The 15,476-nt window shown below is 38.7% G+C and overlaps 1 long non-coding RNA gene across 1 annotated transcript; it reads right to left on the reverse strand.

Moving 5' to 3' along the window:
- Positions 1-8,504: 8,504 nt before the first annotated feature.
- On the reverse strand, positions 8,505-15,054 carry LOC116615623. The gene is made up of 5 exons (XR_007306566.1): positions 14,971-15,054; positions 12,534-12,585; positions 11,992-12,156; positions 10,973-11,090; positions 8,505-8,800 (listed from the first exon to the last, which is right to left on the reverse strand). It is a non-coding gene; the product is annotated as an uncharacterized LOC116615623 (long non-coding RNA).
- Positions 15,055-15,476: the final 422 nt, after the last annotated feature.

Genomic DNA, 15,476 nt, shown 5'->3' on the forward strand with positions numbered 1-15,476 from the left:
CATAAAATAAATAAACAAATAAGCAAGTAAGTAAATAAATAAATGGGTCATTATTATTGAATCATCATCAAAATTGATACTTTTCTTCTTCAACGTTAGCTAACATAGCATTGTATTTATCTGTCAAAGGAAAGGCCATTTTTGGATATTTTTTAATGGTTAACTATCTTTAATTGTGAATTTTCCGAGAACTCTTGCCAAAATACTAAAACCACTTTTCACTTTCGTGAATCAAATTTTAAATTTGTGACATATCTTTGGTACCCTCTGATTGGTCAATAAATTACTGTGAAAGGGCTTGTTTGGAAGCCATATAAGTGTAGGCAGAGCCAAAATTATTTTATGAAGCCATAATGTATTTATGTCGCTTGGAAATAACGAGCTCGAGTTATTACTTAAAATATCACTCAGATTACTTGCAATATCTGAATATTGCAAACAGTTCAATTTTTTTAATCTTTTCGAAATGACGCTGAAAATATTAGACGGGTTGTTTCGTAGACGCAGGTGGACGTCTGGAGGTAAACTCCACACGTCATATTAAAAAATTATCCAGAAGCCTGTGGGAACAAGTTGCCTGCTCGGTATGTGCGGTCGGGTTGACTTTATTAAATCATGTTAAACACCAGAGAGAGCGTTATATTGGACTTTTACTTTAACCATCATCTTATCATACAAATAATAGGCGACACAACATTGAAGTAGACTATTCGAGTAACTCTTTTACAGTACACCTGGAAATATTTATCATCACATTTCATTTTAATATTTCAGATAAAAAATTGAATTCTCTAATCTGTAAAATATAAGAGAAATTAAACTGCAGTTTTTGTCTTTATTCTTTTTTAAGTGCTAAATTTTTCATTGAGCTTGTTTTGCCCTCGATTCACTTAAAACCAAAGTACAATAGAACTCTCATAAAACGAACAGGTTCAACGAACCCGCCTAAAACTCATTACCAGGCTACACCTCCTACCAAATTCCCCACCCTCCACTCCTTCAACCCCAATACTTTTAAAGTCATAAGCCGCTCATGCGTACAAATTTGGTTAAAAGTCCTGTGCACTCAAAGTGACTTTAGTAGAGCTATCTTACTCTTCTGATCAGGGGTCTTTAATTTTTGCATTTTTTTCAAAGCTGTCTTACGTGTGGTGAGCTACCGCTCTTGAGACCTCAAATCTGGACAATACGATGTCTTTTTGGCCTTCCTATCATAGTATTCTCTTCCAAGAATCCAGAAGACGCTTGATGTGTCGTGAGTCCAAACCAATTATATAACTCGGTCCGCCAAGCCTGTAAACTCGAAGATATAGACTCCCATCTTGGCATTCGTTCTACCGAGTTTAATAACCGCCTCATGTGTCGAGGATCTACAACACCCGCGTACTCGAAGTGTTTTTGCTGAAGGAATGGCACGTGCATCATATCATCGTACTCGACCTCCTTCATGTTATCAATGTACATAGGAAGACCAAGCGAAACGAGCCAATCCTCAAGTGACGACAGATTCCCAACCGGGTCGGCACCGGAAAGCTGAGAACTAAAGTCACACGGAACCTAGACGGAGGAAACAATTTTGTTAGGTTATAACCACAACAACGTGTCAGGAGAGAAGGGTAGATATATGAAAGGGGCAAGAACCCGGTATACGAGTTTTGGTTTACATGAAGTTAGAGCAATTTGATACAGCCGGATTGGCAACTTAAACCTGACAACTATATGAATACGTGAAAGCGACGAGAACCATATGCTTTTTTTTTCTCAAGTCAGATGAAGTTTGTATAATCGGGATCGGCACCGGACGATTGAGAACTAAAGTCTATGATCTGTTTGATTTTGTGGGGTGAGGGGAGAGGGTGTCGCTTTTCTTTCAGTGGGAGGGGTGGACGGTTTCCGTAGGGGAGGGGGTGGCCGTCGTGCAACTTTAGGAGGAGCCATTGCTTTTTTGGGTGTGAATTCCTTTCCTATCGAGAGGTGCAGGTTTTTCACGTCATGGTAAAGTACTGACTTTCTCGACACAAAATCTTGAAGGCTTTGGGCGGGTTTATAAGCAAAAGCAAAATGACGATGACGGAAATGATGATGATGATGACGATGACGGTAATGATGATGACGATGACGGTAATGATTAAGACGATGACGGTAATGATGATGACGATGACGGTAATGATGATGAGGATGACAGTAATGATGACGTTAATAATGATGACGATGACGGTAATGATGATGACGATGACGGTAATGATGATGACGATAATGATTATGACGGTGACGGTAATGATGACGATGACGGTAATGATGATGACGATAATGATGATGACGGTGGCGGCAATGATGATGACGATGACGGTAATGATGATGACGACGGTAATGATGATTACGATGACGGTAATGATGATAACAATGACACGGTGGTGGTGATTAGTATGATGTTTGTAATTATGACGATAATTATATTTCGTGGTGATGGTAAAACTGATAGTTAATACGATGCTGTTGTGATTATGATTCTTGATGTATTACAATTATGATGATAATGTTGCGTTGATAACGATTATATTGTGCAATGAGCACTGAGAAAAAAATGGGCCTGAAGTATTACCAAATATAAATATTTATTTTCCATACAGTATGATATCTATGACTTCTCCCGCATACTCCTAGAATCTTCAAGGCCTAGTAATCAAACCTAGTACAATAGGGGTAAAAAGAAGGGCATAATATGCTAAAATAAGCATTTGGTCAAATTAACATATAAATTCTTACTATCACTATAGTTTTAAAAAGGAGCTTCAACACTCAGACTTGCCTATCAAATCAAATTAATTTAATTCCCTTTTTATAAAAAAAGACTCTTTGCACATATAATAGAGACTGATGAGAAAAAAAGGGCCCGAAGAATCACCAAATACGAAAAAATAGATATTTTCCATATGATATCTGTTCTAGTGAAGCTTGGAGCCTCTGGTACCCAGGGTATGACTATACTTCCATTCTCCTATTATCTCCAAGCCTAGTAATCAAACATGGTACAAGTTTACTTCATCTTCACAACCTGTGTCAGCACCCCCAATTAGACAAACCATTAGTCATCACCCCTTTGCCCTTACCATGCCTTTTCCTCACCCTAGTTTACACTCTTTGCCTTTTTTTTCATTAGACTGCACACACAATGAAATACCCCCTCAATGGCTATACCTTGGCGTTAGAACCTGTGTATTTTGCACAATTTGTGTCACAAAACTTCCTTTGTTTGATAAAAAGAATCATGATGAAAACAGACCTGAATACAATGAAGTCCTTTGGGGATCTAACACCGAGGTGAACATACTCCCCTCATTGAATAAGCACATTAAATAGCCTCAAAAAAAGTGCCCCCTCTAGAATCCATTTTTAAAAATCAATTTTTTAAATAATCCATTTTTAATGACTGCCATCATAGCAAATCTATTGATTCTAGGATCAAATATAAGCATTTAAACATAGTACTTTCATGTAATGTCTCTTAATTGCATACAATAAACAGTGACTCGCGGCCATTCTGTATACGATTTAGCTTTATTTTTTTAATGAGACTCGCTGCCATTCTGTATAAGATTCATTTTAGTTTCAATATCCCAGCTAAAATTTCTTCTTGGGGTATCTTCATTTCGAGTGTGAAAGCAAGATAAATCCAGGGAAATTCTGTGCAGTTGTATGACTCGGTGAAACGTACAACTAAATAATTGGAGATCAATGTTATACTCTGTTAGAAGTGGCTTGCCCTTCCGCGTTCATTACAGTACGATTCAGTGAAGTCGTAAAAATAACCCTGCAAATGAGGTCTCTTGCCGATGAGAAACAACACAAATAGGATATATCTGACGCACTGTGTCAGTGAAATCCCTGCTTAAACAAATAAGACTAAATCACTGCTAGCGGAGAGTTAAAAAGCGGCGTTCAACATGATTTTCTCGATTCGACGGAACCGCCATTTTGTTTTCCTACTCTGAGTTGAGGCGTGTCCGTGTGAGACTGGGCATAGAATACTCATCTCTGATTGGTTAATCAGATTGTTTATCAAATAAACCAAAAAATGGTAATGTTCCGCACTGCTTATATCAATCTAGCCAAGAGAAAGCATAGATAAACTTTCAAATTCTGAAAAGGGAATTGAATTTTATTGAAATTGGAATTTTCTACAGATCTTTGAAATTTTTTCTGGCTGCGCGAAAGGAGATTGAATCGAGTGAACAATTCCAAGTTTGGGCGGGAAAATCTAAAACAAAGTATATCTGTTAAAATTCAGAGACGGCAATACCACAAAATATTGGCAAAGTGTTTCTATTGCAATGCTACCCACAATTAAGCGAAGAATAATTTAAATCGAGAATTGTATGCGAAAAAAAAAAAGAAAATATCGTTTTGTCGTAAACAGCGCGCGCTCGTGAGAATGTCGCCATTCTTGATTGCGAATGCAGCGCACTTACAATGCAAAAAACAATTCAAAAAACAATTCAAAAATATCTGCTAAATTTTGCAGATTTGTTTCATGAAGTTAAATAATCATTTGACTACCGGGTTGAGATATAAAGATGACGGTAAAAGTTGTAACCAACGATCTTCAGCAAATAAATAAGAAAACATGAAGACGGGAACCGGTTTAGCGCGCTCATGTTTTTTTCATGTAATTTGGTTGACATCTCGATCTACGTCTAAATGACTCGACCCGGGCCTTTCAGTTCACTGCCTTTTTTCTTGACCAAAATACCTCAATGTTATATATTTGAGTTATTCGCGCGAACCCGCGTTTTAGAGGGTCCATACGAAACACATACCATTTGAAAGAAGAAAATATAAAGAATTGACAAAGTCTATCAACTCTGAAAGGTTATATGGACTTTAATCAGGTCTAGATCACTATTAAGGTATCAATCACCCAGGTTTTCTATCAAACCTTTTTATGTAATATGTCTATGGTGGGGATAGCCTACCTGCGCGCATTTTTTCTTCCCCTCCCCCTGCGGAGCGCGTTATCCAAGATGGCGGCTGGGTTATGCGAACTCCGTATTTTCGGGCCGGTTTTCGACTATCAAAGCCTACAGGTAGGCTATGGTGGAGAAAGTAACTAATAGTTTTAGAGAGTGTTACTTTTAATAGAAAGATTCACAAATATAAACAAACTATCAACAATGGTCAACATTCTCCTCAATAAGGCATAAGCCATAGAGATAAAGTTCGATACCACACCGTTCGCCCATACATGTCTTGAGCTCAGTTAGTGAGTACCACCTACACCAAGGCTAACTTGTAGCTAAGCTCCCAATCAGCAAGTGGGCTGAGCATTTATCGGGTTGATTGAGCCATACCAGCTTACGAAGCACTAAAGGTATTTTAGCAACACTCCGTTCTAGAATTCAAGTAGCACCGATCTGTCATCTGCAATGGGAAATCCCTGGTTGTCCTGTATGTGTGAGTAAAAAGATCCAAGTGGATGGATCCCTGAAGGGGGCTATCCAATAATTTCAATATTGACCAACACAAAAAAAAACCCACAATCCTTCCTCTGTCATGTGACCAACAATCCTTGCTCTAATGTCACGTGACCTGCCTTTGAGCATCGTGCCCTTCATGATTGGGATCGACTGTCATTCAGTCACATGTTACAGTGACAGGCCGTGCCAGGTTGTACTGGCCCAGACCTCTCCATTCTTCCCAAAGCTTGTATTTCTTAAGTGTGTGCCAAAAGTAAATGAAACAGGTGAGATAATCTCATCATTGTTTCATTTAGCTTATATTTTGTTAAAGCACTACCAGTAAAACTGTGAGCAGCAGAAATATTTATTAAATGATTGTTCATACCAACCACACACAAGATTTTAACAAGTTTTGACAAGTTTCAGTTGACTAAATTCTAACTTCTGATTTGCTAGAAGATAATTAATAAAAACATGATACATATATTTTTGATGCTCACCCTTTTACTGTTGTGCTGTAACTAATTGAGGTTAGGAAAGAAATTAAGGTAATAATAGCACTCACATTCATATCATAGGGATAAATCACAACAATTTTAAATCAAACATTTTGGTTGAGAATTAAAGCATAAAAATATTGTAGAAATAATCATTCATGCCCTCATCTACTTAAGCATCATCACAAAATACTATGAGACGAGCAGAGATATAGGCATCCCCAAAGTCCCCCCCCCCCCTTAAGTTATTTATGATTGCCTTGTTATTTTTATCACATGATTACATTTATTTTAACCAAATTTGGGAACCACTCAGAAGAACATGCTAATAGCTCTTTTTTCACAAAATCTAATATTGTATAACAGTTTCAGCATTTTGTACAGCCAATTTTTTTAAATGAAAGCAAATGATTTTAATAATAAGATAGATTTGATTTAAGGATACTATTTGCATGTAGAAATTATATTTTTTTCATTTGAATAGCTAATGCACACAATTACACACAAAAGACACAGTTGTGGCTTTTCTCCCATATGTGTAAGAGCTTATGACTTTTGAGGTGTGCAGCCAGTGTTCAGCATTTACTAGGCATTTATCACACAAAGGACAGAGATTAGTCTTTTCTCATGCATGCGAAAGAGCACGACTTTTGAGGTATCTAGCCTGTGCAAAGCATTTACCACACAAAGGACAGAGATTAGTCTTTTCTCATGCATGCGAAAGAGCACGACTTTTGAGGTATCTAGCCTGTGCAAAGCATTTACCACACAAAGGACAGAGATTAGTCTTTTCTCATGCATGTGAAAGAGCATGACTTTTGAGGTATCTAGCCTGTGCAAAGCATTTACCACACAAAGGACACAGATGACTTTTCTCCTGTAAGTGTAAGAGCATGTCTTTTGAGGTCTCCAGCCTGTGCAAAGCATTTATTACACTGAGGACACTGATGCAGTTTTTCTCCTGTATGTGTAAGAGCATGTCTTTTGAGGTGTCCAGTTTGTGCAAAGCATTTAATACACTGAGGACACTGATGCGGTTTTTCTCCCGTATGTGTAAGAGCATGTTTCTCGAAGTTTGAAAAATGGGCAAAGCATTTACCACACTGCGGACACTGATGTGGCTTTTCTCCTCTATGTATTAGAGTATGGGGTTTGAGGATTCCAGCCCGTGTTGCTTACATTTGAACGGCCTTTTACCAAAATGTGTTCTTCTGTGCATGTTTCGATGTCCAGACCGGCTGAAGCATTTACCACAGATGTCACACTCGAAACTCTTTTTTCCACGTGCCCGTTGTCTTTCGTCAAGTCCTTCACTCTCCTGTGTATACTCGGTAGAATTCTCCTCAATGCGCAACTGATCATCAGTGGGTTTTCCAGGTTCGTTATATAAGTGATTGATATCTTGTGAGTTAACTTCGGCACTTCGTGTGTTGTGTTTCGAGGACGCCATTCCGAAGCTTTGAAGTGATGCATTCTGGGACACAGGAAACAAAGGCTACCCAACAATAAAACTCCAACAGCGCGTTGATAAGGATGTTGTGGCTCCTCTTTGCATTGGCTATGAACATATATAAACTTCAAGTTAAGGTTATACGTCCTTCTCGCAAACATTTAGAATCAGGCCCGAGGGAAATCTAATAGTTTAGGTGGTGGCACGTATTAGTATTGTATAGGTAAAAAATATGTTAAAGTATTTTATACTATTTTAATTTGTACCCTTTTTCTTGCATGTAAACTTTTTTTTAATCAATCGGAGCCAGCGCGACCGTAAGCTAGGTGCGGAGCTCCATAGGTATAAAAATATTGTATAGGCGACTCGGCTTTTGTGGTCATCACGCGGGTAGCCTGTGCTTGCCAGAATACTTTGCATAAACCCTGCTAGCAGAGCTTCCTTCTCGTTTGTTTCTATCAGTTCACTTATCCGTGACGGGAAGCCTGTTCTTTCGCGTTCTCGGTCGTTTAACCTGGTTTGTATGGTTTGGATAAAATTGCGCGCGTAATAATGATTTTTATTCCTTGACGGGGCGAAAACATCCTCCAACCACTGATCTGGTGCATATCAATATTTGGGTGACCTTAAATCTCGCTCGGCCAATCTCTAGGAGGCCTGGGTCTAAGGGTTTTTCAAGACTTGTGTGATAAAGATTTGACCAAGCGATAAAGTTTTTTTGACACAATTTTGCCTCGAGTCTTAAATTGAAAGGAATCAGCATTTTTCACCATGTTTTTTGGAGATCAGGGAGCGGGAAAACTTTAGCTCTTCTAAATATGGGCATCAATGCCCATATAAGGCAATGCATACGAAGGACACTATCCGTGGGGAATATGTTTGATATGAAACTCGAGCTGGTGAGTATTTTACCCTACCTGGTCGATTTTTTTGTATCCCCGGTACCTTTTGAGTTTTCGAGACTCTCCCTGGCAGAGTTCTCCCTTCAATGGTGGAATTTCACTCTGATCTGGCGGGAAATGTTCCCCAGAACGAAAATAAAAAAAAAAAAAAAACTTGGGAAATTCTACCGAATGAAGTGGTAAAAAAAAAACGACGTAATAAGATATATATAGCCTTTATTTGACGAGTTTTGTAGATTTAGACAATACAAACAGATAACACCAACGGCATACTATCATTTTCTAGATTCATTACTGATATTTGTTTCTAGAATCAAGAAGGAGATGTTCTTTGCGAATACACACTCACTGTCACCAAGAATGAACAATAAATAGTTCACTGGTCGTCGCTGAAGAGTTTTACTTGCTTCACTAATGATCTATGAGGTTGCACCAAATGCCTTTTTACACAATAAAAGATAAAAGCAGCATACAGCATACAGTAGATTGTCGACTCTAAAGGTATAAAGAACATAAGGAAAAGTTAGGGATGAAGAATAGACCACGGACCTACAAAGAAAAGAGAGGCGAACCAGGATATGGGTCAGTCTCTCGTAATCCTCCGGGAAAATGACATCTAATTTAATTAAATTTAATTAATATAATATTAATATAATATGATTTTTATTGAAGAAATAGTCAACAAAAACACTCGGAATACTGAAATATAATTTGAACTTGTGTCTTGACTGTTTCCTCAAGAAAGCTAGTTATATTACTATACAGTGGAACCTCTATAAACGGACCTCTACTAAGCGGACACCCTCTATTCAGCGGACGCCAACCAAAGTCCCGATTTTTTGCCACTTAAATTCAGTAAATGATACCTCCATTAAGCGGACACCTCTATTAAGCGGACGCAGACACATATCACGGTCCTGTCTTAAACAATCTCTGTATTTTTTACCTTTATTCAGCGGACACTGTCGTTACGTTTTTCGAGAATTCTTATAATAATTTCATGGAACCGGCCAAACCACATAACCATTAACGATACACTTTGCTTAGAAACTTTATTTTACAAAAAGTAAGCAAAATACGCTGAGACTTGTACAGCTCTTATTGAAAAATACCTATTCCAATATCAAGATAATCTTTCTTCCGAAGAATTCGACCTCGAAGACCCAGCCTTTAGATTCCGGCATTATTGCAAATTGGAAGATCCATTACAAAAAGCGAATGCTCCGATTTATCTGTAGCGAAGTTTCATCTACAATAACTGCGTCGGAAATTGTGAAGCCAATCGACGTGCTCATGTCAATAGAGTGGGGTAAGCAGGCGTGGGATGAAGTACAGGAAAGCACTATCATTAAGTGCTTTAAGAGCACTGGTCTTTACCCTGATACTGAACCTGTAGACGACGATCCGTTTGAGGGAGAAGACCTTGTACAACATGAACAAATCGACACCATGTTAGCAACGCTAGGTGCTCCCTGTACCGCACAGGAATTTTTAGATATTGATGCTAACGAGCGAACCTGTCAGCTAGCTTTAGATCCAACCCGTGCAGACTGGAGAGACCAGGCCAGGGAGATTCTATTTGATCAGGACGATATGACTCAGGAGGAAGATGAAACAAATAGTGATGACAATGAACCCGACGTACAGATAGTAGGGACAAAGGAGACGACCCTGACATTAGCAGAAGCTACATTGCATGGTGAACGTCTTTGTCAATTCGCCCAAGACAAAGGGCACGAGGAACTGTCTCTTGTTTTTGCTCGCTCAAATGACATTCTGTATTCTTTACAATTAGCAGGACAAAAGAAGCAAACTACGGTAGATAGCTTTTTTAAATAGGGATCGCAGTCTCTACCTTTTGACTTCATAATTTGTAACTTCGTGTACACTTCGCCATTGTTTTGTTTCAGGTGTTATACAGTACACCAAATGCTGTAGACAATCGCGTCTCAAGCAATATGAAAATTGCGCAAACAATATACGGAGACTGCTAGTTTTGCACTCTAAGGTAGTTAAAGTCAATAAAAAATGTGTTTACTCTCGAATTTGATCGAAAAAAAGTCGACCTCCATTAAGCGGACACCTCTATATAACACTTTTCACGTTCCCAAGGGTGTCCGTTATATAGAGGTTCCACTCTATTTATATTAGCCTTGTGGGGAATACTGGCAAAGGAAGGAAGTCCCTCGAGAGAAAGACTTTAAATTATATTTCATTTTTTCCGATGGATCACGAGATACTGTCCCATATCCTGATTCGCTGTGGAGAAAAGGACACGAATAGGAAAAGTCAATTTTTTTTGTATTAAAATATTGCATAATTCAAGAGAACGGGATTTTGTAATTTTTTTGTTTTTCTGAGACAACACAGAAAATACTACAATTGCCAAACACAGATTTGTTTGTTTGCTAGATAATGGGTATCCTGTGGCGAAAGGGAAGCTCTGACAGATTTAAGTTTTATTTGCGGCCATCTTGAATCTTTGAATCTTTTCGAAATAAGTCGCTATTGAAGGTTTTCACTTTTCTGTCCGGGTATTATTATTTTTTTTTTTTACGGTTAATGTTAAACCCCGTTGAAGCCATCCTATCCGAAATATATATATTTTATAGTATATTTTTCTAATTTTCATTCCTGCTTCTGTTTCAAACATGGAGACATGTTTACCTGAGTTAGGAATGCTGGTAGCATTTGTTGTTTTCAAAGCAATTCCCCATCAAAATGCATCCAGCCTTCGGTACGTCCACAACTTCCATGAGGGAGAGGTCTTTGCTACACGGGTCAGCTGTAAATCAAATAAGACAAACCAATCAGAGTCAGACATTTCTTTGGCCTGCCAGTATCTATTTCTTCCTTCTCGTACTTCCTTCCTTCATTCAAATACGGATGAAAACAGCTTGAGATTTAAAACAAATGTAAAACCTGGATTTTTCAGATAAGGGATATTAATCTGAAAGTCTCCCCTCATATCAAACTGCGTTTGCGCTCTTTATTCCTTTTCTCAAGGCAAAAGATGCAAAAGAACTCCAAGGGATTCTGTACATCTCCAGTATCTGCCGAGATACTAGCCAAATCGATTGTGATGTACGTATGTCCGTACTTATACACCTATTTCTCCGTTTTCACTTACAACGTTTTTTAATAAGGTATATACTAACATAGCCGTTACATGCCGCCAATTATTGGGGGGGGGGGCACGATACGGAAACAACAAAGGAAGGCACAGCCACGCCCCTACTGCCCATTTCCTTATATATTTTTTTAAATATTGGGGGGGGGGGCACTTACTCCCAGTGCCCCACCCCTTGCTCTACCCTAACTAACAAGCAGTTAGTCGCATGTGAAGCGAGACTGATCAAGTTCAGCAATGTAATTCTCCCTTACGATTTCAAAATTGTGATTTCCATTATAATCCGCCAATAACAGGGCGGAAAGAAAAAAATTCTGGGTGATCGGCGAGGCAAATTTCTAGAGTGCCTGGAAAAATGCATAGTGAGCATGAGGAAACCCCGGTGGTGGAAGTATATAATTTTTATTATGGAAGCATCTTCAGGAACCCAGGGCGTCTAGGTCAACGTAACAAGGCGCGAGAACGAGGTGGAACAAGGAGGAGGGGGCGGGAGAGAAGAGCTGACCTCGACGCCCCGGATTCCCGAGAATGTTACGTAATTATTTCACTGGTATACTTGTCTGGTAGCACTTGGGAATGGCGGGGTCTATGACGTCATCCCAACAACAGCTACTAGGGCATAGGAATTGAATAGCAGGGTTTCCATTACAGGCCTCTCGGGCTGGGGGTGGAACAGAGGCACATGTGGACGGGCGAACGCTGCGTCGATACGGGATATACGCTGGTGAAAATATTAAATTATCGAATTATATAAAGCAATAGCTGTGGTTGTTCCAATGGTCTTAAATACAATGGCGAACGCGCGGGAAACCTGTAATATGCTAAAACGTTAGGGTCTGGGGCTATTTTTCAAAATGGCGGGCTGCAAAATCATAGTGATACACAAAAAGTAGTGCAAGTTTACGTGGAAACTCTCGACGTACAGAGGTACATGTACATGGTTGTACATGTACACATTTGTACATGTTATGTACAAATAAGGAATTGACTGAGCAAGCCCTCCGCCCTTGGCTCCAAGCCCTGGATTCCATATTTCCACAGGGTGCCCATGCTCCCCAAATATGAGACTGAACGTGTATTCCCGTTTGTCAAACTCACCAGACTCAGTGAAGACAAGAACGAGCGAGAGGACCAGCACGGATCGATACATCTGTTAGAAGAAAGCAGAATGTATTACTGCAATTTTTATTGTTCTGCGAGCTCTCGCCAATTATTTCCCACTGCTAAACCGCTTTCTGGCTTCTGTCATTCAACTAACAGAATAAAAATTGATGCTTACTAATCGGCCAGCGCCTTGGTGGTTGATTTGATTTAAAACCCTTCCATTTTTGGCCAATGAAACCACTTGAAGGATTTTAAATGATGGAAGCCAGAATGCAATTTAGCTGTTGGGAACCATCGGCGAGATTTCGCATATTCTAGAAATCCGCAGTATACAGTGTGTACAGTACAGGAAAGGACGAACCAAATTCAGACCTAATGAGAATTTAGATAACGATGTTACATCTGTCCCATTAACTGACGTGATCCCCTATAAATACTCCCGGTCCTACCAATGGGGAAACAATGTATCATAGCATAGGGAGAATTACTATTGAGTCAAATGCTGAAAATAAGGCAAACACATAATTTGAAATGATTGCGGCCACCAGGTTGGCGGGACAATAGCAAGAAAGCCATAAATTCGCAGTATCAAGATTTTCAATTCAATTTTATTGTGTTTAATGGTTTGTTACAATGCCAATTAACGGTTTAATATCCGCTTCATAATGGTACCCCACCGAACGCAATATTACACACACAGCCTTATAATTAATGATAGGGACAATGGTTACACAAAAACGCGTTGAAAACGCTCAGGGGCTTTCCAATTCACCGCACTGTTTATCCATTGTGTTACGGCTTCTACTTATTTCTATAGATTAAAAACCGGAATAATCCGTCTTGTCAAAATGAGATTTTGATGCGTGGGATTTTTTCCGTTGTTTAATGGTAAGGTTTAAATAGAAGGCTGCAAGCGTGGGTTTTCTTTTATTGATTTGTGGTAATAGCAGTTGATGGTAATAGAAGTTTATCCGCAGATGATGCATTATTTGTCCAAATGTGGACAGTGCAACATTTCCTCAGTTGATGGCTCTTTAAGTTTGTTAAGTGTTTCATAACCTTGTATATCTTCATATCTCTTTATCCTGCTGCTGACCAATAGAGGCTTAGAATGTGCGACCATGAGTTCCATTCTTTTGACTCGGTTTACATCTCCGCAAAAGTAAAAAAACAAAAAAAACACTTATAAATAAACGAGTGCGACTGGTAAAACTTATCGACAGGAATTTATTACTGGACCTCCGCAAAGTGGCATTGTTTTATGCCATTGGCTTTTTTTCGGCTGGGGAGGAAAGTAAAGACTAGAAAACATGGGCATTTTGGTAGGAAATAACTACTGGGAATACTTCGGAACACGAAAAGAGACATATCCCGAAATTTTCCTCCTCTTATAACAAAAATAAAATATTTCGTCCAACACAGCAGTTATATGCCGGGCTCTGAAGTGAAATAGAAATTATAACTTTTTAACAAGAGCAAACGTTTGTGGGTGTTAAAATTGTACATATTGTTTTTATTTCTAGGTGGAAATTCTGGGTTAGTCGCGAAGAAAATTTGGGGCAAAAATTCGACAACAAAAAGCGGCAGCCATATCTGCCTGGAAAGTTACGGGATAAAGTAATACAAGAAAAAAAAGGAAAGAATTAAAAAAAACATGTATTTTTTTCGTTGTTGATTTAGTGAAAACAACACAACGTTGCTCAAGTCTGTTAAACCAAACTTAAAGCCTTTAAAAACCTTTTTTCTTTGAGTAAAAAATATTACAATTAGGGACGGGACTCCGGTTAAAATAAGGGTATCTAAACATATCCTCCAAAAGTATAATTTCTTAAAAGCGTTTTAGGATTAGTGTAAATAATATTGCACGTCCCCATCTCTCTGAGACATTGTTTCCTCAGATAGTTGACGTTCTGTTGAATTAATGTTAAGTATGCTTATTTTTGTCACATTTTCGGTAATATGTTAAAAATCTCTTTCTTTCTAGATCATATATATTTTTAAAGAAATCATGAAAAGAATCAAGTTGCAAGCAAAATAAGTAATGAATTGAGACGATGCTTATATTAAGACTATGATTATGTTAAGAAAAAACTGCACAATAAATAAAAAATACTACTAAACTTCCCTTCACATAATTAAAGCTTTTGCACTAGACCTTCAAAAATACTGGATAATTTTGCTCTGGACAAATCGAGTAAGCTGCTTTAACTTCTAATTTAGAATAGAACTACGACAATAGGTCGAATTTTTTCGGGACGTTTCTCCCAAGTAAACGAGCCAAATTTCACTTCTCTTATATTTATTCCATCGCATTCGAATAATGCTAGTTTAGCTTTCAGTTGAACAGACAACCGCTTTTTCCCCCTGATTTGTTCAATCAAGCCATAACCCCACAATCCCGACCCACGCCCACCGGGAGTTTCTCTCCTACCTTGACTTTTTCGTTGTCGACGTATTAACTGTCCCGTTCGTCTGTGTCGAGGTGATGAGAGCAATCGTATTCACATAACTTCCCGTTACTTATAGCCACAATAAGCCCCCATTGCATGGTGGGAAATCTGATAGCCCCCCCCCCAAAAAAAAAATGTGTTAGGAAGGGAGGGGGGGGGGGGGGGTTAAGGTTAAGGGGTGGAGGGGGGGGGGAGACAGAGTTTCCTCTTGGGCAAATTTGCTTTTAGAGATGACACAGTCTTTTCACATTACGCCATACACTAAGTCTATAGAGGGAGTTACTATTTTTAATTTTCGGCTATACTCGGTAGCTGTTGGATTTTTTTAGAACCCATTAATCGGAATAAGATCGATGAAAGAGGAGGTATAAATTACTGATTTGCAGAGAATTGGTTGGTTCAGTTTAGACGAGCATAAATTAATGCTCAACACTTGAATTTAGGGAAATAGAGTAAGCCTCTTGATTCAAATAAGTTTATTATTCAT

This window comes from Nematostella vectensis, chromosome 14 (assembly GCF_932526225.1).
Source record: "Nematostella vectensis chromosome 14, jaNemVect1.1, whole genome shotgun sequence".
NCBI lineage: Eukaryota > Metazoa > Cnidaria > Anthozoa > Actiniaria > Edwardsiidae > Nematostella > Nematostella vectensis.